Raw genomic sequence first — 27,865 nt, 5'->3', positions numbered from 1 at the left:
ACCGGCGTGACATCAGGGCCATAAGTCAGGTAGTGGCGACCCACACAGACATTAATAATCAGCAGGCCGAGCAACACGACAGTCAACAACAACGCCAAGGACGGATGGAGGCAAGACTGGCTAAGCTCCTGGCGGTGCAAACGGACATAAGCCGTTCACTCTGTCGGATCGCCGACAACATGGCCAACCCTCCCTGTGCCACGAGGCAAAGACCAACACCAGCCACAGGGAGGAAGGAGGAGGAGGAGGATTTGTCCGACGGAGCGTCCCAAGCATCGTCAAGGCCTGCATCTGAGGGTTCCCGGAGGAAGGTGGGTCGTCCATGGAAAAGACTGTGAGAGGCAGCCGACCATCCACATCTCCCAGGTCACCTGGCCTGGCACCTGGCCTTCATGCACAACAGCAGCACCTCATTCACTGACATTCTCTGCCACATGGACTTGCTGGTCACAGTCTGACCAATGATGACCAACACTGTGGTCTGGACTCTGATGACTTCAAATGCCAAGGATCCCATCTCCCCCTGTGAACTTTGGATTCTATGCACCCGGTAGAGCACCCCACCGAGAATAAAACTATTTATTCATTATTAGATGTTGTAGTCATTTTGAATTAGTCCACAACATACGTGTGGGTAAATGTCAAACTATGCCTGAGTGTTGAACTAACTCCAGCCATCCATACCCTGGGATCTGAGTCCGGTACAGGACACACATGGGTCACAATGTATCATCCGATACAGCCTGGGAGCCCAATACTCACCCGTGATGGCCTCAAGCTGCTGAGGAGGGGCTTGCAATACTGTGCGGACAGACCAATCAGGAAGAGGATGATGAAGGCCTAGAGTTTATGGCTCATGTGGAGGTTCCCTTGGAGGAAGTCCCAGGTATGTTTGGCCAGGTGGGAGAACCATCTCCTTCATGCTGGAGTTTTGTGGATGTGAAGAATGGTGGCCAGGCCAAGTTCAGATGCATAGAGTTGGGCCAACGGGGTCTTGGATGACAGACGTACAAGGTTGATTTTGGGGTCTGTGGTTGTTGACTGCCTCCTGAGTGTGTGTGAGGAGTGTGAAGGTCATCCTGCAGCACACAGTGATCCCTTGCATCTATCTCAGGTGGACGGTGATGTGGATGGGGTGCGGGATGTTGAAGCTGAGGTGTGCAGATGCACCCTGGATGTGGACAAGTTTCCCGTGAGTTTGGATGTACTTGCTCTGTAGAGGGCGGGGCAGTAGTTGACACGGCTGGTGTCGTGGACCTGGGGGATGGTCTGTCTTTCCTTGGAGTGGATCGGTCTGTGGATCATGTGCATCATGCCGAGGGTGTTGCAGCATGAGGTACAGATGCTGGTGATTTGCATGGCAAATGTGAGTGACAAATCCATGATGCACACCATCTTGTGTGCGTGGCCACTGGGTGCTTGTGTAGGGCCCCTGCGGGTGGGACACAAGGAGTTGAGCCAGCTGTAAGGGGACAATCCTCAGATGATTACCTCAGTCCTGTACAAGTCCAGCCTCAGGTGGCTGATGTTCAGCCTTTCATCCACGGACCTCATGCCTTCTTGAATGTTGGAACTGGCAATGGCTGCGTCTTTGGTGAGGGTGAGGAGCAGCTGGGTGTCAATGGCATACTACATGATGATGAGGTTGTGTGCGCATGTGATGGTGGAGAGGGGGATCCTGGACACATTGAAGATTGACACGCTGAGAGATGATCCCTGGGCCATGTGCCAGATGATGCCACTATACTACATGCTGAAGGCTTGAGTCCCACTCCCATGGCCTTGCTGGTGGACGGAGCCGGTGTGGAGAAGGAGGGACATGATCTGGTTGGTGTGACAGGGCCTGGAAGGCGGGGCAGCGCTGTGTAGGCAGTTGGAGTTGCACACTCAGCATGCAAAGGTGTCGTGTGTGCGCTTAGGGTATGCCTGAGATCAGGCGGTTGATTTTCGGATAGACATTGCTTGGAGGGTGGCTGCAACATCAGACTGTAGTGTGATGTGGGTCATGCAAGGACATGAGGGTTGTGCAATGTGCACGTTGCATGTGCTGACGGTCCTGCCTTTGGCACCGCGTGGCCGCAACAGTGGCACAGACAATATGATGACAGCCAAATGAATGGGTGGAGGGAGGCAGGGAGGAGCATCTTTGAGGCGTGTGTGTTGCCGAATCCCGCTACTTTGTGTGCCCTTGCTGCCGGGGCCGCAGCAGCAGGCGGCATGTCCTGGAAACTATGCCAAAAGTAGCACACAAAGACAAGGATGTCAGAAAGGACAACTGCAACAGGCGTATGTAAAGGAAGGAGTGTCCGGTTACCCATGGCACACCCAGAGAAAATGGATGCACAATCACCAAAGATGACTGACACAGGATCAGGAAACAGAAGGCCGAGCTGCGCACAGGAGACACACCCTCAGCAGGCGTTGATGGCCCGTCGTGGGGACCAACATGCCCAAATACATACACAACCATGGACTTCATGCACAATAGAGATTCTAACCCATGAAGAAATGCATGCATGAAGCCAAACTACACATAGACTCATATGCACAATCTTTGACAACTATGCCAGAGATGCCACATGCAAAGTGGCAAGAGACCTGCATTGACAGAGATGAGGCACCTTGGAGGGTGAGGAACACCTTTATTACTCAGGCTCACACTAAGGGAAATGCATCAATATGAACAGACTCACAGGTCATTTGGCTGAACATGTGGGACCTACGCTGGACACCCCCTTCACAACACAGATGTTGTAAATCCAAATGGCCTGGCACACAAGTTAAGGGGATGAGCCAAACACCCCCTGCTGCACACGGAGAGGCTGCAATTCCCCATTGAGCCTCTTATGGGGATGTCCCACACTATGTCCACCCGTAGCATCCCGTATGTTTCTGAGGGAAGTTTTACACACATTGATGCCTTCTTCAGAATTCACAAACCATTACAGATGACTGTCACAAAGGTTGACTATCAATTCATGGGAGTCATGCTACATGTCATGTGCCCCATGGTGAGTCGACATGTATGCATGGTAACCCAACATGCACAGGAGCAGTCCCCACACATTCCAAACACGTAACACCCCCCAAATGCCTTGCTGCAATCCTCACCCAAAATTACTTTTCCCCATGTCCGTGCATGGAACGCTGATTCAGCACACGTTGCAATACTCATGAGGAATAGCAGGAGGCCAAGGATGACACGACCAGACAACATGCGCAAGAACCTGTCGATGACAGACACACAAGGAGTCAGCTAAAAGATTGTTATCCGCATACATGGTCATTTACTCTACAGGAATAATGCTGTCACCATGCAAATTGAAAATTTAGTGTCTCAGCTAAAATGAGTGGAATGACATCATCACTCGAGTGACACATCAAAACACACATCTAAGTCACTTAGCATACAGTCAGCTGGACACACACATTGCAACACATGCCACACAAGGCTCCAAGCGTGCACACTCAGACCCAGTGACTCACCATTATGAGAAGAAGTTGCGTATGAGCTGACTCCAGATATCCTCCTCCTCCTCCTCACTTGCCTCGTGACCAAGCCCTTCATCCTCCACGGGTGGATGTTCCTGCTCATGCTGCTCCAGGATGAGTGGCACTGCCTTCTCCACTGCCATGTTGTGCAGCATGCAGCACACGAGGAAGATTTTGCAGACCTTTGCCGGTGCATATGGGAGGGACCCGCCTGTCTTGTGAAGGCACCGGAATCGGCTCTTCAGGAGGCCAAACGTCCTCTCAATCACTTGCCTTGTCTGCCCGTGTGCATTGTTGTAACGGTGATCTGCAGCTGATCTTGGGTTGCGGAGAGGCGTCATCAGCCATGGCATGTTGGGATAGGCAGAGTCCCCTACATGGAAACATCATGTAAAGAAGTGGGTCAGGAGATGCCGTAAGATACAAAGATACCGCAAAACACAGGACAAACAGAGTATACCAACCAACAAGACATGCTTGTTCGTTGTGCAGCCGCAGCATCATTTGTGGCACCCTGCTACGCCTCATGATGTAGGCATTGTGTGCTGACCCTGGAAAACGTGCACAGACATGGGAAATCAGCATGTTAGCAAGACACACCACAAGGGTTTATAGAGTGGTAATGTTTACGGTTGCGATAGGTGACCTCCTGTGCCTATGGTGGTACCAAAGCCACATGTGTCCATCAATGGACCCAATGACATGGGGCATCCCTCCCAGGGCATAGAAATCACCCTTGACACCTGTCAACTCCTCTGGAGTCGGAAAATGGATGAATTCATCCAGGTGCTCCAACATGGCTGCTAAAACATCATGCAGGACACGGCTGAACATCGTCTGTGACATGCCACCAACATCAGCTATGGTGAATTGAAATGTACCTGTGGCAAAAAAATGTAGGGCTGCCATCACCTTCATCTTGGGGGTCAGCGCAGTAGGATACCTGTGTTGTGGTTGGAGGTGTGGTGCCAGCTTGGCGGTCAAGTCTTCAATCAACTGTTGGGTGAATCTGTAACGTCGTATGCAGTCACGTTCCCTCATGGCACCCAAGTCTGGCATTGGTCTGGGGACAGGCGGTGCCCTGCAGAAAATTGGAATGAATAACGAAGAGTGAGAACATAGCAACATCAATGTCAATTAACTGAGCACATGCTCAACTGCTAATACACATCTGCTAAATACAGAGTCTGGTCTGTGCAATACATCCAGGACACGTATGCCAGCCAGGTGATACTCCTACGAAAAGCTAGCTACACCCGTTGATTGTCAAGTCTACAGGACATGCCCTGAAACGAGCTGTGGGACAGTGTCAGTGAACAGCCAGAGACATCACAAGATTGACATACATCCACATATCTGCATTTGAAGGATGTCATCTCATACAGACACCTGACGGCAAGCTAGACGCACAGATCACATGGAATGTCAAATGTACAGATCACACACATTGTGATGAAGGTGTACACGTGAAAACAGAAAACACAGACATTGAGACGACGCAGATATGTCCTCATGTCAAAATATCATGTTCGATGCATACAGACACACGTTACGTGGAAATCCACATGTGGCATGGTGTGCGTAGATGTGTGCCATGCCCATCTACACACAGACACATGTTGGATGCAGCAACAGCAGATGCAGTTGACGGAACACCAACAGCAAGCTCATGGGAACACATGACACACACATGACATAGTCACATCGGTGCACGCAGGTCGTTAAATGTCAGTTGTTAGTGTCCCTGTCCCTGGCATCGGGGGACAGTTGCGGGTGGTGGTGACTGTACCATACCAGTGATGCTGTGCTTGACAGGTTTGTACTACATGCACACATGTGCAAAGTGTGAAGGGGAAGTGTGCCATATAGTGCCCCATCACACATGACGTGTACACAGGTCATCACACATCAATTGTGTAAATACATGAGGAGACATGTGCAATATCACTACCTGACACACCTAGGCCCTGCACATGTAGGACAGCAATGACAATGACTTGATGTACATCCTTGTGTGAGTCTGAGACCTCCATTCCTTTCGTGTGCGCATCCTATCAACAGTGTAAGCGTGTGAAACGCACCGTACACACGCTCTGAGGGCGTGTGTACGGTCTGTATCACTAGAGTTGTGTAGCCGTAGGAGTACGCGTGGTACAGACTGTACAAGTACGGTCCGTATCACTATAGTAGTGGTGCCATAGGAGCATGCGTGATACGGACCGTACACACGTACGTGTACTACCAGTGCCGACAAGTATGTGTAGGCACTGGTAGTACACGTACGTGAAGGCACTGGTAGTACACGTATGTGTAGGCACTTGTAGTACACGTACGGGTACGTGTACTACCAGTGCGTACCCATACGTGTAGGCACTGGTAGTACACGTACGTGTAGGCACTGGTAGTACACATACGGGTACGTGTACTACCAGTGCCGCCCCGTACGTGTACTACCAGTGCCTACCCATACGTGTACTACCAGTGCCTACACGTACGGGTATGCACTGGTAGTACGCGTACGGGTATGTGTATTACCAGTGCCTACACATACGTGTAGGCACTGGTACGGGTACGCACTGGTAGTGCACGTACGGGTATGTGTACTACCAGTGCGTACCAGTACCAGTGCCTACACGAATGTGTAGGCACTGGTAGTACACATACCCGTACGAGTACTACCAGTGCGTACCCGTACGTGTAGGCACTGGTAGTACACATACGGGTACGTGTACTACCAGTGCCGCCCCGTACGTGTATTACCAGTGCCTACCCGTACGTGTACTACCAGTGTGTACCCGTACGTGTAGGCACTGGTAGTACACGTACGTGTAGGCACTGGTAGTACACATACGGGTACGTGTACTACCAGTGCCACCCCGTACGTGTATTACCAGTGCCTACCCGTACATGTACTACCAGTGCCCACACGTATGGGTACGCACTGGTAGTACACATACGGGTATGTGTACTACCAGTGCCTACACATACGCGTAGGCACTGGTACGGGTACGCACTGGTAGTACACGTACGGGTATGTGTACTACAAGTGCGTACCCGTACATGAAGGCACTGGTAGTTCACGTATGAGTAGGCACTGGTAGTAGACATACATGTACGTGTACGCACTGGTAGTACACGTACCCGTACGTGTACTACCAGTGCGTACCCATACGTGTAGGCACTGGTAGTACACGTATGTGTAGGCACTGGTAGTACACGTACGGGTACGTGTACTACCAGTGCGTACACGTATGTGTAGGCACTGGTAGTACACATATGTGTAGGCACTGGTGGTACACATACAGGTACGTGTACTACCAGTGCCTAGCCGTACGTGTATTACCAGTGCCTACACGTACGTGTACTACCAGTGCCTACACGAACGGGTACGCACTGGTAGAACACGTACGGGTACGTGTACTACCAGTGCGTACACATACGTGTAGGCACTGGTAGTACACATACGGGTACATGTACTACCAGTGCATACACGAACGTGTACTACCAGTGCCTACATGTACGGGTACGCACTGGTAGTACACGTACCCGTACGTGTACTACCAGTGCGTACACGTACGTGTAGGCACTGGTAGTACATGTATGTGTAGGCACTGGTAGTACACGTACGGGTAGGCACTGCTAGTACACGTACCCGTACGTGTACTACCAGTGCATACCTGTACGTGTAGGCACTGGTAGTACACGTACATGTAGGCACTGGTAGTACATGTACGGGTACGTGTACTACCAGTGCGTACACGTACGTGTAGGCACTTGTAGTACCCGTACGTGTAGGCACTGGTAGTACACGTATGTGTAGGTACTGGTAGTACACGTACGGGTACGTGTACTAACAAGTGCCTACCCGTACGTGTACTACCAGTGCCTACATGTACGTGTACTACCAGTGCCTACACATATGGGTACGCACTGGTAGTACACGTACAGGTACGTGTACTACCAGTGCGTACACGTATGTGTAGGCACTGGTAGTACATGTATGGGTACGTGTACTATCAGTGCGTACACGTACGTGTAGGCACTGGTAGTACACGTACGTGTAGGCACTGGTAGTACATGTACGGGTACATGTACTACCAGTGCGTACACATATGTGTAGGCACTGGTAGTACACATATGTGTAGGCACTGGTAGTACACGTACGTGTAGGCACTGGTAGTACACGTACGGGTACATGTACTACCAGTGCGTACACATACGTGTAGGCACTGGTAGTACACGTACGTGTAGGCACTGGTAGTACACGTACGTGTAGGCACTGGTAGTACACGTACGGGTACGTGTACTACCAGTGCATACACGTACGTGTCAAGCGCACTGTGCAACTGGTGCCGTAGGGATACATGTGAAACGCACCGTACCTGTGTGTGGATTTGAAAATTACATAGGGGACACATAAGGGACAAGTATTAGGCACTAAATGCATGCTGGTTGTCATGGATACAGAGTTTTCAGTTCAAATTTTTCCATCAGGTGTCCTGGAAAAGTCAGTTGGCCACAAAATACAATGTTGCAAAGTGTTTGTTGACTTGACATGATGCTCAAAATTTGAACGATGCAAATGCTGTCACTGGTGTATGTGGAAAGGGATTGGAGTAAACGTAAGATGCGAATGAATCTGACCAATCACTATGTACTCCTCCAAATGAATGCCCCTCAGCAAGACAGATATAAGTCAGCCAGAACCCATGAGAGGGCACTTGCCTGCACAACTTTCCTGTTGACAACACTGCTGCTGTCTGTGCTTCTTCTGGCACCATGTCAAGGTCTGTGGAGAGGGCCCAGCCATTCACCCTGGAGGAGAATGAGGCATTGCTGGATGTCATCCTCCCACAGTACACCAGCCTGTATGGGAGACCAGGGGAGCAGGTGACTGCTGACTCCACTACCTTTGACTGTGCAGCTTTTTTGTGACTGTCACTTCTGGCATTGTGTCCAGGTGTGACAGACATGCAATGTTGTTTAGAGTGGGTCCCGGGGGGGGGAATGGCTTATGTCTCCCATGCAGAGCATGATGTAGTCCATGTGTGCACTCCTCACTTGCATTGTGCTTACTGTGACATTCACTGCATAGTGCATGACACATTCAGCCTGGCTAATCCTTTGTGGCATTTTTGTCTATAGTCCTGAGGTGATTCAGTGGTCCCCCCGGTGTGACAGGTGACTGTACCCACAGATGTGTGTGAGTTGAGTGGAGCTGTGGTGAGAGTGTCCAAGTGATGTGTACGCTCCCTGTACATTGATGTGTGTGAATGTTCCTTGTCATGTGGGTGAGTGTCTATGTGAAGTGTTGCACCACAGCTGCATGGAGGAGGCAACAGCTCTACCCATCTGATGTGTGAAGTAAGCCATGCTGTGTGTCTGACTTGCTGAGCTAGCCCCACACCTGTGACACCCCACAGGCAAGTGGCACATGTGCAGAGTGAGGTTTGTATCCGCTGTTGCCAATGGCATGTGATTGATCTGTGCCTGTGTGTGTCGGTGTACTCTGCTGAGGTTGCATCAGTGGCCTGGGGCATGTAACTGCTTGGAGGTGCTGTCCATCAGCCTGGTGTTGCTTGTGATGCACAGTGTGTGCGATGATCATGGAGTGTGTCGCACCCCTCATGTCACCTGGGTACTTTCAATGCCATGTAGTGCATTGGGGCTTCCACAGAGGCCAATGTCCATATGACAAAGGTGCTATTCCTTGGCAGCATCCTATGCCCTGTTCAACATATCAAAGATGTTCAAATGTGTGTCTCTCTGACATGGAGCAGGTGTAGTGATGTTGTCTCACTTTGTCATCCTCACAGTTAACTGCCTACGAGAAGGGGGAGATCTGGAAGCGGGCCGTCAGGGCCGTGAGATCGGTGGAGGGTCGCAGTCGGCGCCTAGCCCAAGTCCGAAAACGGTGGCAGGACATCCGGTGCTGGACCCGGAGGATCGCCCGGGTCCTGCTGGGGGACTCACCTCCACGCCGGGCGCCGACGCCTGACCCACCAGATGAGGCGTGTCCTGGCGGTGGTCTTCCCTGACATGGATAGGCAGTTACAGGAGAGACAGCAGCAAGGAGGGGGTAGGTACATGTGTGTTTGTTGTGTGTCACCAGCTTTTGGAAGTGCTCAGTCGCCTGGATACACTGCCAGGGTTTATATGTGCAGTGCATATCCTGTTCCCCCAAGTCAACCGGTGCTGTTCTTCCTCCCTTACCCTCCTTGACATGTGTTCCCTGGTCTGTGTGTAATCACTATTGCACATGGTCATCTAGGCTGCCAGTTAATCCAAGTGCACATTGCTATCTGCATCATGTGTGGGGGTGGTCTGTGACATGTGTTGGTACCTTGCCTGTGCCCTGTCCTGTTCAGTCATTTGGGGGTCCATATTTGTTGGCACTGATGCTGAGTCTCAACATAGGAGTGTGAGGTTTCAAATGAACAGACTTGCAGCATGCATGACCGATGTTGTGGCCTCAGACATGATGTGCATGAGTGGGAGATATGCATAGTGCCGGGACGGTTGCTCATGTTACAGTCAGATCATTCCAGGACCATGGAGCAGTGTGCCCACTACAGTCCCCTGAGATACCCTTGCCTCGTAATCATGTGTGTCATCCAACACTGTGCCCATTCTCTGTGTGTTCAGCATAGGTTGGCCTCTGTGGCATTGTTCCCTGGCCTCATTTGTATTTATCTAAAGTGTGCTACATGTGTCCACTGGACAGGGTGACCCCATTTGGCTTGTGCATACTCACACTAGTCAGTGCCTGTGTGTTTATTTACAACTATCTGTTGATGGTTGTTTGTCACAAATGTGTGTTGGCAGCCTCACGAGGTGATGTGGAGTACATTTGGGATTTCTTGATGCACATTTTTATAAACCCTGATTAAGAGGTGTCACTTCTTGATCTGTCTCAATCACATTGTCTCAGGTATGGGGGGTTTGTGCGGGCGAGGCCTACATGTCCAAACCTTATGTCTCCTTGCCAGGTCTGACCTGTGTGTGATAATTGTCTGGACAGAGACTCAACATGCAGTGACCCAGTGATGTTGTGCAGGATTTAATGTTTGTGCTTTGCAGCATGTGTCAAAAGTTTAAATACATGATTCCTGCTCATCCATTTTTGGCACCAGTGTGTGGTCCAGATGCTACGTAGTTTGGTCTTTGTGTGCTGACATCTGTGTGGACATTCTGGCTTGCCATGAGGGTGTCTCCTCAGTGCAGGTGTGCCTTATTCCAACACAATTGTAGGCCCATTAGCTTATGCATTGTCCTGTGTTTGGACATGTGTGCCACTCCACATGACAGGCAGTGGGTCAGATGTGTTGCCAACTGTGTCATCATGGTACGGATGGCCATGTGACAGGTGGCATGATTCAAGTTGTTAGTCAAAAAGTCTTGTACCTTGGCACTCACTACACTTGTCAACATGTCTTCATGTTTTCAATGCTTGACATTGATGTTTTGTTGTGAAGGACAATAATGTGCCTGCATGACAGATGTCTCCCAAGGAAGTGCACAAGAAACCACCTTTACACTTTCAGGGAACACACTGGCACATTTTAAAGAAAGGCACAGTTCGAATAAGACTGTTTTTCAGATTATACATATCCATGTTCCCACAGTGTGGTGGCATTTGGGTAAGTCCTTGGTTGTTGCTGATACCAACTTACGACTGTCAAGTCATCCAGACCCCCGTGGTCCCATGTATATGTACTTACTGAAACCCCATTTCTTTCTAACAGTGGCTTCTTTGAATTCGGCTGGCAGCTCATACAATGACTGGGTAAATGTAGTTTTGTGTGCGTCTCCTTGTGTGACTTCTTTTATACAGGCACATGTGTGTTCTGTTCACAAAGTGGCACATTCACACATTCTAAACATGTAGATTGTGTAAAGTGTTGTGGTTCCCAAGGGATCACAATGTATTTCGTTTGGGTTTCCAAAGTACTCACAGGTCTCTGATTGTGGGGACACCTTCAGCATTGAGGTCTGTTATTTAGCCTTGGATGCACCAATACTGTTTCTTTCACAGTAAACAAGAGATGGCATGCCTTCATAGTATTGCTGTGCTCAACTGTTCCCAGACACTAGCTTCTCAGTATATTTCTAAATCAAGTTTTTGGCTGTTGTGTCCTATTTCTCCTTGTTTCCAAGTGGCATGGTGGGTCAACCAACTGGGGAGTACAGGGCTTACATATGTGCGGAGTAATCTAGATGTTACTCATGATGCATTGCCTGATATGCACTGTGAACTATTTTGTTTTGACTCATGTGTCAGATGTATACAGGTGACTGATTATTTTCTGTATCTTCACCTTGCCCACAGCATCATCGGAGGAACCCGAGGGAGACACCTGCACAGACCTGGAGGAGGGATCCAGCACCGGTGCCACCAGTGCTGGCGAGTCTGAGGGAGCAAGTGGCACGGAGGGCGAGGGGAGTCAGGCGGAGGACCTGTCTGGTGGCGACACCGACTACGACGCTGATGGGTCCGAGGTTGAACTCATCGAGGGGGCGGAGGCTGCTACAACACCTGGCAGCAGCACAACATCTGTCCCCGCCTCCTCCATTCCCATCACCGCCCTCCCAGTTGCTCCGGTCCCTTCTGTATGTGCAGGGCACCACCATGTCTCCTTCGTGCCAGGCACCGCACCCCCTGCCCCTGTCACCCCTGCTGCCCTCACTGCAGAGTCTGTGGACATTCAGCAGCAGTTGCTGGTTGGCCAGAAATCGATGCTGAATGTCCTCCATGGCCACACCAGACTGCTGACACAGATGGTGTCGTTCATGGAGGGCATGTCAGCAGCGATGTCTGACCAACGGATGTTGCTGAGGTCCATGGACTCTTCACTGACGGCAGCAGTGAGTCTCCTGCAGCGCTTCATCCCCCCCTACCCCAGCCCCATCCACACTTCCCACTCCCATACCTGTCCCATGCACACCCAGACATTCCCAAGCACGCACCCCATCAGACACAGGCAGCACACCAACACGTAAGGGCAAGCACACACCTCCTGGCATGCACACTCAGGGGGATAAAGGCACACCCACTGGGTCTGGGGCACACAGACATACACGCAGCCACAGTCTGAGTCTGCATGCCTCACTACCCTGTCCCTCCAAAAGCACTCCCCTTGGCTCCCCTGCCACACAGTCAGACAAGGAGAGCTACATGTCTGTGCTGGGCCTCAGCCCCACTGTGTCACCAGCCCGCAAACGTGCAAGGCACTCCCCGGGTAGGGGGGGTTGAGTCCCCCCATGTCCACCCCCTCCCCCAGTAGCGCTGCACCCCATCCCTCCGACCCCCCCCTCCTTTGTGCCTGTGGTTTCTTCCGGTACAGGGGATACTCTGGACGCCCTGGCAGAAGTGTGCAGCGCCGAGCTCACCTCCACCTTTGGCGCTGCCCCACCCCCTGTGGTAGAGGCGTCCGGCCCTGCACCCACCACACCTACCCACCACACCTACCCCACATGATGCCCCCCCCCAGTCGACGAACCTGAGGGTTCCACTGTGCAGGCAAGCTAGGGAAGACGCGTGCCCATGTGTCCCCCCAAGGACTTCTATTCTGGACTGCCCATTGGCCTTTGTATATAGTGTTCTTGAAAACAAATATTTTTATGCTGATTAAAGCATTTTCTTTTTACTTTGAACACTATTGCATTTCAGGTATTGATGTTGGTGCTGATGCTCCAGGAGTTGGGGTTGTGGTAATGTGTTATGTTTCTGGCAAAGGTTCGAGTCTGATGGTCATGAGGTGGACCATGGGATCTGCGTGCCATCACAAGGTCTCTGCAAAGGATCTTTGGTCGTGTGTGTTATTTGTTTTTTGATACATTGTACCAAGGAGTGTCCCTTCCTCCGTGGCACCTGACATCTTCCCTGCAGAGAGTTCCACAATTGTTGTGCTGACCTGTGTATACATTCCCTTTGTTGGTGACGGATCCCTTCAACTATGGCCATGCCTGCTCATCAATGTCCCCGGCTGCATCGTCTTTGACATCCTTGCTAGTCACTGTACTTGTGTATTGAGTATGTTGCCATGCCTTTATGGAGAAATTCTCCCTTTTCCGCACTATGCATGTGTGTTATCCCAGCCTAGCACACATATGGTACTTGTTCTGCAGGGTATTTGGGCACCTGACTCACAATTGTGGGCATTGTATCTGTGGGAACTCCACCCTATTCCTTCCATGAGAGACAACATCTTGGAGGCTGTCCCAGCACCTGTACATTCCTATCAGTCCTGGGATGTGCGTGACAGTGTGTGTTCCCTTTGGCTCTCTTAGTTTAGTAGGCATTGACATGACTATACAGTCTTGCGGCATGATCTCTGTGTGTGTGTATAGTGCTGCATCAGCCAGGGGTGGGTATGCATGTGTCATTTGTCCTCACACCCACATGTGGTGTGTCATGCAGTGGGGGAAAGACATCCATCCTCATGGGAGTGGGAAACTGCTGTCAGTGATGTGTTGTTATGGCACTATCCACATAGTCGAAAATTAGGGATGCGTACATACACCCATGGAGTTGTGGTCATCTGATAATGATGTACACACCCCCATGTCTCTGTCCACTGCTGGTATTCCTCTGCACCCACCCCTCACATGTCTCTGTCCACTGCTGGGAGTGATAGGCACCCACCCCTCACATGTCTCGGTCCACTGCTGGGAGTGATAGGCACCCACTGTGGTACTGAAAATTTCGGAACCATGTTGGTGGCATGGTCCCACCATGCCGATTTTGGTATCAGCGAACCGCAAATGACTAACGCGGTATGTATGAGTGTTTTCGTCATGTTTCACCGATGAATTCACCGTGTATACGATACTATATATCATACCCTCGGGTTCCATTTTAGAGCGGTAGCCATTTTGTGGTTGCCCTCACATAGGCTGTGCACTAAGGCCATGCCTAGGCCTAAAGGACACGTACACCTTCTGATGACTTTTTTGTGACCTGTGCAAACTGACTCCAATGCCCGAGGTCATTCATGTCCGGCCGGTTACTTCAACTGCGGCCAAATGGGATTAGCATCAGGGCTTGAAACACCATAAAGTCGTTTCTTCCCACACGAACCCTGACTAATCTCTTTCACACCTGACTCTGTTTCCTACTTTATGGCTTACTTTACGAGGAGGAGGTGCCCGTTTTATTGGGGTCTGCTGATATCTGATGAGGGTTCTGAGCCTCGCTGGGTAAATAATTGTGGGCTGACTGAGCTGAAATGTGGGATTATCATCATGACTTTGCTGTTCCTTTGAAGCGAAAATATGCGAATGACCACTTGTAAAATGGGGGCGGTGTTGCCCAGAGCGTAATATTTTGTATATAAGAAAAGACTGGTTTTTGGTTTGGAGCAGTCTCCTGAGAACATACACCGTGTTGTACTTCTCGGATACCTGTGATTAGTCTGCAGCCAATAAATACGATCTTTGATTTCACCTAGAAGACTCTGTGTTTCTGAAGTCTGAAACAGGAAGAACTCGAAGTCTTCGGGTGTGTCCCCTGGCACCGCTGGGTTGGTTCTGAAAAACCCAGTACTTCAGTTGGCGCCCAACGTGGGACGATTTCAGCGTACCGGTCCAAGCCAGAGGTTCGTGAGGAGCTTCGTGTGAAAATTCTGGAGGAAGGCCGCCACTTCATCGACCCCTGCATGTCGACGTGGTCCGAAAGTCTTTACTGCGAGGTTCTCCGCGTCCCGACGGCTACAAAGGACTGCTGCCCTGACTATCGCCCTGTTTTGGACCCTTGATGATTTGGTAGAGCGAAACGATTTAACGAGTCTTCTGGTGACGTCATCGATACCTCAGTTAAGTATAAGTGGAGCGTCTCCCAGTTCTTAGTTTGGTTCTTAGTTTGGTATCCCTTCGGGATCGCTTTGATTTGGAACTTGCAAGTGCCAAAGCCGAAGGACTTGTGTATTCACGAGACTATCGTATTCGATAATCCTTTGAAGTTTGAAACTAGACTAGTGAGCGACGATGCCTGGTTCTAGTATATTTGGAAATTTGTTTTGTTTGGGTTGTAATAGGGACTCCCGATTAGAGGATTTGTGTCCGGTTCCTCCAATTGGAACTCCAACTTATGAGCTTTATGTGAAACATGGCGTGGGCCCCATTGCGTATAATGAAGTATGGATCCGGTACACCAGGAAGGATGGTGTTTTAAAATGGCCCCAGAATGGTAGTTTCAACGCAGAAATCCTAGATAACTTAGAAGTTAAATTATTTAAAAAGAAAGCCCGGCCGGCGATGTTTGATTCTTTCCGCCTATGGCGAAAGGAAGCCAAACAGAAAGAAATTAAATTAGCAAAGAAAAATAAAAGAGAGAAAGGTATGTCGATAATGCAAGCAGCTTTGCAGTTTAAAGATAATGATGACGAGCAAATGAATGAGCAGTTGAGCAGGCAACATGAACTAGTAATTGATAAATGTTACCCAGTTTTGCCGCCCCTTCAGCAAGATGCGTCAAAAGAAAAGGAGAAAGATCCCCTAATGTCACATTTGCTGAGTTCACCACCCCCGTATGCGCAGAGTGCTACAGCACCTCCGCAACCTTTAAATGCACAGCCTCCAGTTAATTTCCCGCAAGCTTTCCTGCAGCCGCCAGCTCCTCCTCAACCGGCTCCTACGCCTACGGCGCAGCCCTCTCAAGGGCCGCCGGTTTCGCTCCCTATCACTTCTGCGCTTCCTGCAACTTTACCTAGTACATCAGCTGCCTCCCTCGGCGTTTTTCCTGATACGACCCCTGGTTCCCAACGTAAGCAGTTGCGTAGTCAGCTGCCTGATTCTGGAGAGAAAGAGGTATTAGACCGCATGACACGTAGATGGATTGTTTTTCCTTCAAGATATGATGTGGAGTCTGTTGTAACTGTTTTTCATCAATGGGAAGCACCAAAACAGAGGTACGTGTTTGAGAAAATGTGTGAATTCCTCTGTGAGGAATTGGAAGATCATGGTCTAGATTCAAGCCCACAGGAGTTGTGTCATATACGGTTTGAATTTGGAAAAGGCACGATTGTGGGCGCCGATGTCGAGAAAGCAGTCACGACATTGTTGTCCTTCAGGAAGGGGGATTGTCATCAGTCGTTGTTCGACCAAGAGCTCCCTGTGGGGAAGCAGGTGAAAGCGCGCCAATATCCGATGCGGGAGGTTCCTCCAGTTTGGAGGCCTGGTGATTTGGGTGCTAACCCACCTGTTCAGCCATATTTTCAGCGTGTTTGGGTACATGTTCCTTGGAAGCGATCAGAAGTTTTAGCCCTTAAGCAGACATTGCCTGACCCCCGTAAAAACCCTGCAGGATATTATAAGGAGTTATCGCAAACTGCTGAATCGTGTGTCATGAACCTAGCTGACATTGATATGTTGTTCGGGAATGTCGTTCCGCAGCCTTTATGGGGATTGATTTGTAATACAGATCATGTTGCAGAATTAGGTGGCACATGGGCTAATATCATTGCTACAGACACTAGACAAGTTGGTGGTGCGAAACCAGAGCCCTTAGTAGCAGAACTCCCTGGTAGAATTATTACGTACATGAAAACTTTAATGCCGGCGATGCGTGTGAATTGGGATAAATTATCCGCATGCAAGCAAAAGAAAGACGAATCAGTGTCTGATTTCTTCACCAGGTTTGAAGAAACATTTATCGACCACAGTGGTCAAGACATGAGTACGGAAGGTGGTCAACGGTTATTCGTTGATAAATTTGTGCATAATTTGCTCCCCGAGTTGTGTAAGAAATTAAAAGATTCAGTGAGTTCTTGGGCTGTTTCCTCATCAGCGCAAATACTGGCTACTCCACAGTATTACGAAAATAGGGATAAAGATGAGAAGGATAGAGCAGACAAGAAAACGATAGAATTAAAGACGAAGGTTCTTTTTCAGCAGGCTTACCCGCCACGTGGAGATCTAAATAACTATAAGCAAGGTCAGAGTAACTATCAACAACCCCAACAGTTTCAGAGTAACTCGCAAAGGTTCGGGTATTCCCAACCGCGTGTTCCTGTGGGTCCCAATCAGTGTTCGTATTGCAAACAAGAAGGTCATTTTAAGTATAGTTGTCCTATATTGTTGCAGCGCACGAATAATGCTTATGGCGCGAGAGGTAGAGGTGGTCAGCAAGCTCCTAGGGGTAGAGGGCGTGGGAATGTTCCCCAGAACGCGCGTCCTCTTCCGCCTCAAAATACGATGAACAGTTTTGATCAGCAGGCCAATGTAACTGGTGGGACAGCTCAGTACTATAATAACGACTATTATGCAGAAGATGGAAATGCGGAAGGTAATGATTACTAGGACAACCGTAGACAAAGAGAGGGAGTTGTTTCAGTACCAGTGGATCAGAGTGGACCGTATGTTAAGGTGACTACAGCGGGTGTGTCAGAGCCTTTTCTGTTGGATACTGGTGCTGCAAAGAGTTCAATTATGCACTCAAAACTCCCTGGCGCGCCTTTGTCTGGCGAAATGAATGTTTCAGTAGGTTTTTCTGGCGCCCCGGTTAGGAACCCGATCTCTAGTCCTATGACCCTTTCTGTTGGACCTTGTGAGCTGAAAGCACCCCTTATCCTAACGACAGGATGTAGTGAAAACCTGTTAGGATTGGATTTGTTAAAGAGATTACATGCGACATTATATTGTTCCCCCTCGGGAGTACAACTTACACTGGGTAGGGAAGTGATCACTCCAATGTATTTGTCGAAGAATAAACTGCCAGCTGGATTGTCGTCTCTTCCGGATGACCTTTGGGCTACTGGTCCTAATGATGTGGGTCTCTTGGAAATACCGCCATATGTGGTCACTTTGAAAGCCAATGTTAAATTGCCACGCATTCCCCAGTACAAGATCTCTAATGAAGGTGAGAAAGCGTTGTTAGCGATCATCTATGACTTGATTGAAAAGGATGTAATTGAAGAGACAAGAGGCAACGTTTGCAATAGTCCGGTTCTGCCTGTTTTAAAACGTACTGACCCTTCTCAGCCACCTGTTTACAGGTTTGTGATCGATCTTAGAGAGGTAAATAAGATAGTTGTGCCACAGTTTCCAGTTGTCCCTGATATAACTGCCTTGTTAACTATGATCCCAGCGTCTGCTGCTTGGTTCTCAGTGATTGATTTAAAGAATGCTTTCTTTAGCATTCCGATTGCAGAGGAAAGCAGGGATATTTTGGTTTTAGTTTAGGAGGTCGCAGCTTCCACTTTAAACGCGCTCCACAGGGCTACTGTGAAAGTCCATCAATATACAGTCAGGCTTTAAAAGCGCAGCTTGATGCAATTGTTTTACCTAGTGCTGCTACCCTTATTCAGTATGTTGACGATTTACTAATCGGCGCGGATACTGAGGAGATTTGTAAAGAAGCTACATTGTCATTGTTGCGTCATTTGTCTGCCTTTCATCACAAAGTGTCTCTCTCAAAACTGCAATATTGTCGACAAGAAGTGACCTACTTAGGTCATCTCTTATCGAAGGAGGGAAGGAAACTGACCCCAGAAAGAATTCAGGCCATTGCACAATTGAGCGTGCCAAGAACACAGAGAGAAGTGCGTGCTTTCTTGGGTATTACTTCATACTGTAGGCAGTGGATCCCGAGTTTTTCTTTGCTGGCGAAACCTTTGATAGCATTAACATGTAAAGATACCCCGAATCCCGTCCCATGGTCTGAAGAGTGTCAGAAAAGTTTTTCGGAATTACGTAAGGCATTATGTTCGGCTCCTGTGTTGGGTAAACCTTTTACATTGTATGTTCACGAGAAAGAAGGTTGTGCGTTGTCAGTGCTGACACAGTCTTTTGGAGACAGACAGCGTCCATGCGCGTATTTTTCGTCGACTTTGGATCCAGTAGCTAAGGCATTGCCAAGTTGTTTGAGAGCCACAGCGGCAGCAGCTGTGTCTATTCGACAGTCTGCTGGGTTAGTAATGAACAACACGTTGATTGTAATGGTTCCACATGCAGTGGACACATTGTTAAACAGGACCAAGACAAAGCACTTAACTAGTGCTCGATTGTCAGGTTACGAGTTGATGCTGCTAGCGAGTCATGTGCACATAAAGAGGTGCAATACGTTGAATCCAGCTACATTATTACCGATTTCAGCAGACACAGATGAGATTGAACAGCATGATTGTCTGTTCAGAACAGAAGAAGAAACAAAAGGGAGAGTAGATCTTAAAGATACTCCCCTGGTTGATTGTGATGGTACCTTATGGGTGGATGGCTCGTGCTTCAAGCTTCCGAATGGTGATACGACTGCTGCATATGCTATCACGACTTTGCACACGATTGTTGAAACTGCACGTATACCACATAATTCGGCTCAATCAGCAGAATTAATTGCACTTACAAGAGCATGCGTGTTGTCGAAAGGAATGAAAGTGAACATATATACTGACAGTCAGTACGCCTTTGGCGTGGCCCACAGTTTTGGGCACTTGTGGAAAGAACGTGGGTTCCTGACGTCGAATGGAACTAAGATTCAGAATGGTCAGTTGGTGAATGATCTCCTTGAATCACTGACCTTACCGTTACAAGTTGCGATTGTGAAATGCAGTGCACACAAGAAGATTATTGATGATGTTGGTCGTGGTAATGCGTTTGCTGACGAAATCGCGAAAGAAACAGCAAAAGATGTGACGAATCGAATGTATGTTGCAGGCCCTGCAAGATGGGTTGGTGATGTTGGAATGTGTGAAGACACGATAGAGAGTGTGAAGTCCCTTCAAGCTGAAGCCACAGAGAAAGAATTGAGCATGTGGAAAGAAAGTAGGGGTAAATTGGATGAGAATGGTTGTTGGATTGATTTGTCAGAACACCGGCGATGGTTGTTACCTGATGCATATGTGCTTCCAGTGTTTACAATGGCACATGGAATGGCACATATCAGTGTGAAAGGGATTTGTAAGTTGTTAGCTCCAGTATGGCAGAATGCTGGAGTCCCCTAGTGTGTGGAGAATGTGGTCAAAAATTGCATGGTATGTTTGAAATACAATCCTGGTAGGGGAACCCCAACTCCAGCTGGTCATTTTGCACCTCCAACGTATCCGTTCGAGGTTTTGCAGCTAGATTTCATCCACATGGAAAGGTGCAACAATTTGAAATATGTACTTGTTGTTGTCTGCGCTTTTTCAAGGTGGATAGAAGCATATCCCCTAAAAGACAATACTGCCTTATCCACAGCTAAAGCCCTTGTCAAGGAATTCTTCCCTAGGTTTGGAATGCCGAGAATGGTCTGGAGTGATAATGGGAGTGAATTTGTGGGACGAGTGATGAAGAATGTATGCGAGGGACTAGGCATTAAGCAGAAATTCCACGCTGCAAATCACCCCCAATCAGCTGGAGTAGTAGAGTGCTATAATGGCACATTGAAGCTCAAATTAGCCAAGATCCAAGCGAGTTCTGGGCTTAAATGGCCTGACGCGCTACCCTTAGCACCCCTATCAACAAGAATGACTGTGCATTCATGAGTGGGACTTAGTCCGTATGAGATTGTGTTTGGCCGCCCGGCCAATATATGGGGAGTGCCAAGGCCGACAAAATTCAGTGAGATCGAACATCCAGTACTGCTTGATTATCTGTATGAATTGACAGCTAAATTGCGTGTCTTACACCAACAGGTCCACGATACTCTGCCTCAGGCCTCTGAAGCTCCAGGACATCCTATCAGTCCTGGATCGTGGGTGCTGGTCAGAAATTTCCAAAGGACGAAAAATTATGAGCCCCGTTGGACCGGCCCCATCTCGTTCTTCTTTCGACAAGATCAGCTGTTCGAGTGAAAGGGAAAAAGAACTGGATTCACAGCGTACATTGTAAAAGAGTTCCTTTGCCTCTGCCGTATGACCGGTGGGTCCAGGAGGGTATTGCTGATTCTGAGACTGACATTGTGCCCCGTTTCGTGCCATTTAGCGATGCACGTGTAAAAGGAGCAATTTCAGAACAAGAGAACGACGACATTCTGCAAGAAGCTGTGCCGCCATCAAATCGATTGGACACCACAGAGCCTGAACTCTTGTTTCAAGACCAAACAGTACCTACAAGAAGTCGCTACAATCTAAGGCCGAGAACTATGGACATATAAAAATTCTTTTTCTTTGATATATTTTTTTTTTAGAAGTGCAGCTCTCTCTTCCATTTGAAAAACTTTCTTATTTTTGCTTTTTCGAACCACCATCCGGGTTCAGCTGTAGGGTCGCGGTGCCAAGACTTTGGGGTACAAGCCGGAGACGTTAGGTCAACGGTTCTGGTTGGTCTAGGGCGTTCCCTGGACTGACAAGTGTACTCCTGAGCAGAAGACACTCATCCGCCATGAACAGCACGATTAGAGGATGGAGTTTTTCAAGATGAAGAGACCCGCTGAGGAAATAAATTTTAAGAGCAGAATATGTAAAGTAATGAATAGCAAACGTTTTGTAATATTATGTCTGTTTGTCCTATTTAGCATGATGATGTTTTCTGTAGGTTATGTATTATTGTCTTTTCAAGTGCCGTTTGCACCCACTATACAGCCCATACCTCCTCCTACTGTTTCCTCACACTCTTTCCACCCTCTGCCTGAACACGAACAAGCTAGACGTTCTGAGTTTGTAAACAATTCGTTTATTCAACTTCTGCACCAACACCAACTAGTTATGAATACGACAAATTGCTGGGTGTGTGGTTTGATGCCGCATACCATTAATAAGGGTATCCCATATTTAGTGCTGCCATTTAGCTATAATGGGTCATCATGGGCATTCCAGACTATGTTTCTTTTTGCACTTGAGACCTACTCCCCGCGACCACCGCGTTCCATTAGACCTAGCATGAACAATAAAGCCTTGATGAAAGGAGTTGCTGATATGAGCAGAGATATCGATGCATATTCATCTATTCCCAAGGATGAGTTGCGAGCTTATGTAGGTTGGAACGCGACGGGGTATAGCATTAGTCTGGGCGAGAAACAGCGTAAAAGTTCATCCCCAATTTGGGTCGTACCCCACATAGGTCGGTTCTGTTTACAAGGCAATGGTCAGAATCCAAGAGCTCAACTAGGGAAGAGTGACTGTACTGAAACGTACACTTTTCCATCACAGTTTTCCCCTGCGTTTTTGGCTGCCAAGGGTACATACTTTGTTTGTAATGATCAAGCATATACATGGTTGCCCCCTGATTTCTCGGGCACATGTTATGTTGCAAATTTGCTGCCGCCGACATTTACTGCCACCTCTGATTATCACAAGACCAGAGTTGTGAGAGGCGTTGTTAGTAAGGAGGATACTGCCGGTCAGGAAGCGGGAGACTTTTTCTTGGGTTTCCTGCCGTTTTGGGGACCAATGGTCAATAGTAGGAACCTGAGACAACTGACTCGTGTAGTTGAATCCACTGTTAATGTAACATCTGGTGCCCTTGGTAATTTGACAGCTGAGCTCCAAGCGGATCGCCTCATGACGTTGCAGAACCGTATGGTTCTAGATGTAATACTTGCAGACCGTGGTGGGGTATGTAAGGTCATCCAATCAAGCTGCTGTATTTTCATACCAGATAACGCTCCGACAGTCTATCAAGCCATCTCCAAACTACATAACATTTCCGAATCCATTCACGTGGATAAAGGAGATTGGTCGATGATGGAGTGGTTCTGGGGACTGATATCAGCTTGGGGATGGAAGATTCTAATAGTCACTGGGACGATCTTAGCCATTCTTTTTCTGTTCTGTCTATGTATACAGTGTGCTCCTGTAATGTGTAGCCTCTGTGTTACATCATGTGTAAGGAAACCTGTATCAAGGGACGAACTAAGCAATAGGATGATGCTACAGCAACATCTCCATGACTTTATGAACATAGACCTGGACTCAGATTAGTATAGTTATTGCCTATGTAAGGGCAAAAGGAGGGTCTGTGGTACTGAAAATTTCGGAACCATGTTGGTGGCATGGTCCCACCATGCCGATTTTGGTATCAGCGAACCGCAAATGACTAACGCGGTATGTATGAGTGTTTTCGTCATGTTTCACCGATGAATTCACCGTGTATACGATACTATATATCGTACCCTCGGGTTCCATTTTAGAGCGGTAGCCATTTTGTGGTTGCCCTCACATAGGCTGTGCACTAAGGCCATGCCTAGGCCTAAAGGACACGTACACCTTCTGATGACTTCTTTGTGACCTGTGCAAACTGACTCCAATGCCCGAGGTCATTCATGTCCGGCCGGTTACTTCAACTGCGGCCAAATGGGATTAGCATCAGGGCTTGAAACACCATAAAGTCGTTTCTTCCCACACGAACCCTGACTAATCTCTTTCACACCTGACTCTGTTTCCTACTTTATGGCTTACTTTACGAGGAGGAGGTGCCCGTTTTATTGGGGTCTGCTGATATCTGATGAGGGTTCTGAGCCTCGCTGGGTAAATAATTGTGGGCTGACTGAGCTGAAATGTGGGATTATCATCATGACTTTCCTGTTCCTTTGAAGCGAAAATATGCGAATGACCACTTGTAAAATGGGGGCGGTGTTGCCCAGAGCATAATATTTTGTATATAAGAAAAGACTGGTTTGTGGTTTGGAGCAGTCTCCTGAGAACATACACCGTGTTGTACTTCTCGGATACCTGTGATTGGTCTGCAGCCAATAAATACGATCTTTGACTTCACCTAGAAGACTCTGTGTTTCTGTAGTCTGAAACAGGAAGAACTCTAAGTCTTCGGGTGTGTCCCCTGGCACCGCTGGGTTGGTTCTGAAAAACCCAGTACTTCACCACCCCCATGTCTCTGTACACTGCTGGTATTCCTCTGCACCCACCCCTCATATGTCTCTGTCCACTGCTGGGAGTGATAGGCACCCACCCCTCACATGTCTCTGTCCACTGCTGGGAGTGATAGGCACCCACCCCCATGTCTCTGTCCACTGCTGGTATTCCTCTGCACCCACCCCTCACATGTCTCTGTCCACTGCTGGGAGTGATAGGCACCCACCCCTCACATGTCTCTGTCCACTGCTGGGAGTGATAGGCGCCCACCCCTCACATGTCTCTGTCCACTGCTGGGAGTGATAGGCACCCACCCCCATGTCTCTGTCCACTGCTGGGAGTGATAGGCACCCACCTCCATGTCTCTGTCCACTGATGGGAGTGATAGGCACCCACCACTCACATGTCTCTGTCCGCTGCTGGTATTCCTCTGCACCCACCCCTGACATGTCTCTGTCCACTGATGGGAGTGATAGGCACCCACCCCTCACATGTCTCTGTCCACTGCTGGGAGTGATAGGCACCCACCCCTCACATGTCTCTGTCCCCTGCTGGGAGTGATAGGCACCCACCCCCATGGATTGCTGTGACCATGGAATGATGAAAGGCTGAGTGAACCCACCAGAATGTATGCCTGTGACCATGGAATGATGAAAGGCTGAGTGCACCCACCAGGATGCCTGTGACCGTGGAATGATGAAAGGCTGAGTGCACCCACCAGGATGCCTGTGACTATGGAATGATGAAAGGCTGAGTGCACCCACCAGGATGCCTGTGACTGTGGAATGATGAAAGGCTGAGTGCACCCACCAGGATGCTTGTGACCGTGGAATGATGAAAGGCTGAGTGCACCCACCAGGATGCCTGTGACCATGGAATGATGAAAGGCTGAGTGCACCCACCAGGATGCCTGTGACCATGGAATGTTGAAAGGCTGAGTGCACCCACCAGGATGCCTGTGATTATGGAATGATGAAAGGCTGAGTGCACCCACCAGGATGCCTGTGACTGTGGAATGATGAAAGGCTGAGTGCACCCACCAGGATGCCTGTGACCATGGAATGTTGAAAGGCTGAGTGCACCCACCAGGATGCCTGTGACCATGGAATGTTGAAAGGCTGAGTGCACCCACCAGGATGCCTGTGACCGTGTAGATTTGCTTGTGTGAAAACAGAATTCCCAGAAGTCTGCTAAGAGTACACTTTCCGTCCAGGGTCAGGCAACTTCTGCAAATCCCTGAAAGTCATAAATCGGCAGCAATGCAAAGACACACATCTTCAGAGGCACTTTTGTGTCTTTCACGCTCTCCTTTCTCGGCATTGTGTCTCTTGAGTTTGAGGGTCGTGTCCAGGGAGGGTCCAGTTCATTTGGCATTGGGTGAAAGGTTGGCTTTGACTCTGTCCTGGTCCATGCCAGTGTCCAGGCTCATGTCATCTGCTGTTTTTGGACCAGTGGTTTTAAGTTGCAAGTTTGTCTTTCCCTATCTTGCAATCTTGTATCTGGTGTGTGCTGTGGTGATGATGGGGGGAAGGGCAGGTCCAGTGAGTGGCCATGTAGCAGATCCCAAATGTCTGTGTCTTGTTTAGTGAGGAAGCAAGTGCTGGAGAGTATGCAGGAGAGGCAGGGGTTTGGTGCAGTGGGCCAGGTCTGTGTGGTTGTGTGTGTTGTGTGCATGAGCTGCGTGGGGGAGTGAGGCGGATGTTGGAGGGTGTTTGCGAAATAGCAGGTAGTGCAGGAGAACGAACCTTCAGTGTTGGGAGGTGAGGTACAGCAGCAGCGCTGGGAGAAACAACAGGGTTCAAAGTGCAGAGGGTCACAGTACAGTGACAACCCGGTTTAAAGTGCAGAGGGTCACAGTAAAGTGACCACTGGGTTTAAAGTGCAGAGGGTCACAGTAAAGTGACCACTGGGTTTAAAGTGCAGAGGGTCACAGTAAAGCGACCACTGGGTTTAAAGTGCAGAGGGTCACAGTAAAGTGACCACTGGGCTTCAGGTGGATGTGAGAGGACCAGGAGCCCTGACACTGGGTGCGGGAGGGGCGCAGTTGGCCTGCCTTTGGTGCACCAGTGGCATGTTCGCTGTACAGCAAGTGATGTCACTTCCGGCGCACATGGATGGTGGGAAGAGTGTGAAGACATGTGCACCTACAATCAGTCTCCTGGTGGACATGGCATCCAGGGCTTAATTTGAGAGTGAGGAGGGACCCTCCAGCATACCTTTTTGGGGATTGGAACTTATTTTCACCATCAGACCCTCAAAGTTCAGCAGCACTGGTGGTGGCTCTGAAGAAAACTCTGGGCATCAGCCCTTATCCAGCACTGATGGCCTCTGTCTTTAGGACCATCTCCAGAAAAGACGTCAAGGTCTCCAAGACACAACCCGGTCCCCTAAATCCTTGCGGGTCAGCAGGACACTATGGGCTTCATTTACAATGAGGCTGCGCCGCAGAGCGTCACTTTTGTGATGCTCCGGTGGCGGAGGGGCCTGCTCCATATGTACCAGGCAGCACTAAGCCACTTTACGTGGCTTACTCTGGCCTTGTCAACATTGTTCCCTTTAATACAGTTTTTTCTTCTCGGTTTTCCTTTTCCTATGTGTGGGGCATTCTGCAGCACACATAGAAAGAGGAAACCCCTCTTGTGATTGTTTTTGTGCAGGAGGGTAAATCTTCCTGCACAAAAACAATCACAATGGCACAAAGCTGCCTGCGTTGGCGCACGGCAGCCCATTGTGCACCGGCACAGGGGAAAAGGACACAAATGCGCCATATATGACAGATACGGTGCATTCTTGCCTTTTGTAGGGCAGCACTGCAGGAAGGCCTGCGGCGCTGCCCTATGTCAAAATCTGGTAATATCTTTTTTATAGTCCTTCTTAGCTGAGGCCCAGAAATTCTACATAGAACTGTGGACACAATGCTCTGCAAAACCCAGTATCAAAAAGAAGGGAGAAGGCTGCTTCTCGAGGAACAGCTAACAAAAGAGATGTATCAGACATGAGTAATTCATGGGTTTTTAAAAGAGGACACCAGTCTGTGACTGGGGATCATTCCTGAAGTTTCACTCCCTTACATATGTCAACAGTGTGACTCAGTTCCTGCTTTGCAAAGATGCTTTACTGCAACACCTATCCCAGCAGTAACCTCTCCAGCCCATCTTTCTATTCAAACTCTTCTCAATGCTGCCTCTTCTTGACAATCCAAGAGAATATCCACCCCCGGAGCCCCTCCCAGTCCCATCCTTGGTGCTGTTGTTTCCACTTGAGTGAACATGGACCATCTACACAAACAGGACAAAGACAAAGGTGCCGATTCCGATCCTGTAAACCCGGGTACGAATGGTCGTACGAAGCGTATTCTCCATCCGACTCGTACCCGGGAAAACCACCTTACAAACCCGCAAGTACGATTCGTACAGAAATACCATTTCCGTACGAGTCGTACAAAACACCGACCGGCAAAAAACACCCACAATTCCTATCCGGAACATCGCGTACATGACGTCCGGATGGAGTCAGGCAGCGTTTTACGGACCAGCAAGTACGATCCGTGCCCACGTCACTCCGCAGCGCTCATTTTTTACGGCAGCCAAAAACTCCCGGGAAATTGAGGACGACGCGAAGAAGGATCACCGGTACGCGACGGACAGCCA

This window comes from Triturus cristatus, chromosome 6 (genome assembly GCF_964204655.1).
Source record: "Triturus cristatus chromosome 6, aTriCri1.1, whole genome shotgun sequence".
In the NCBI taxonomy this organism is placed as follows: domain Eukaryota; kingdom Metazoa; phylum Chordata; class Amphibia; order Caudata; family Salamandridae; genus Triturus; species Triturus cristatus.
Note: the sequence above shows the minus strand (reverse complement) of the source record.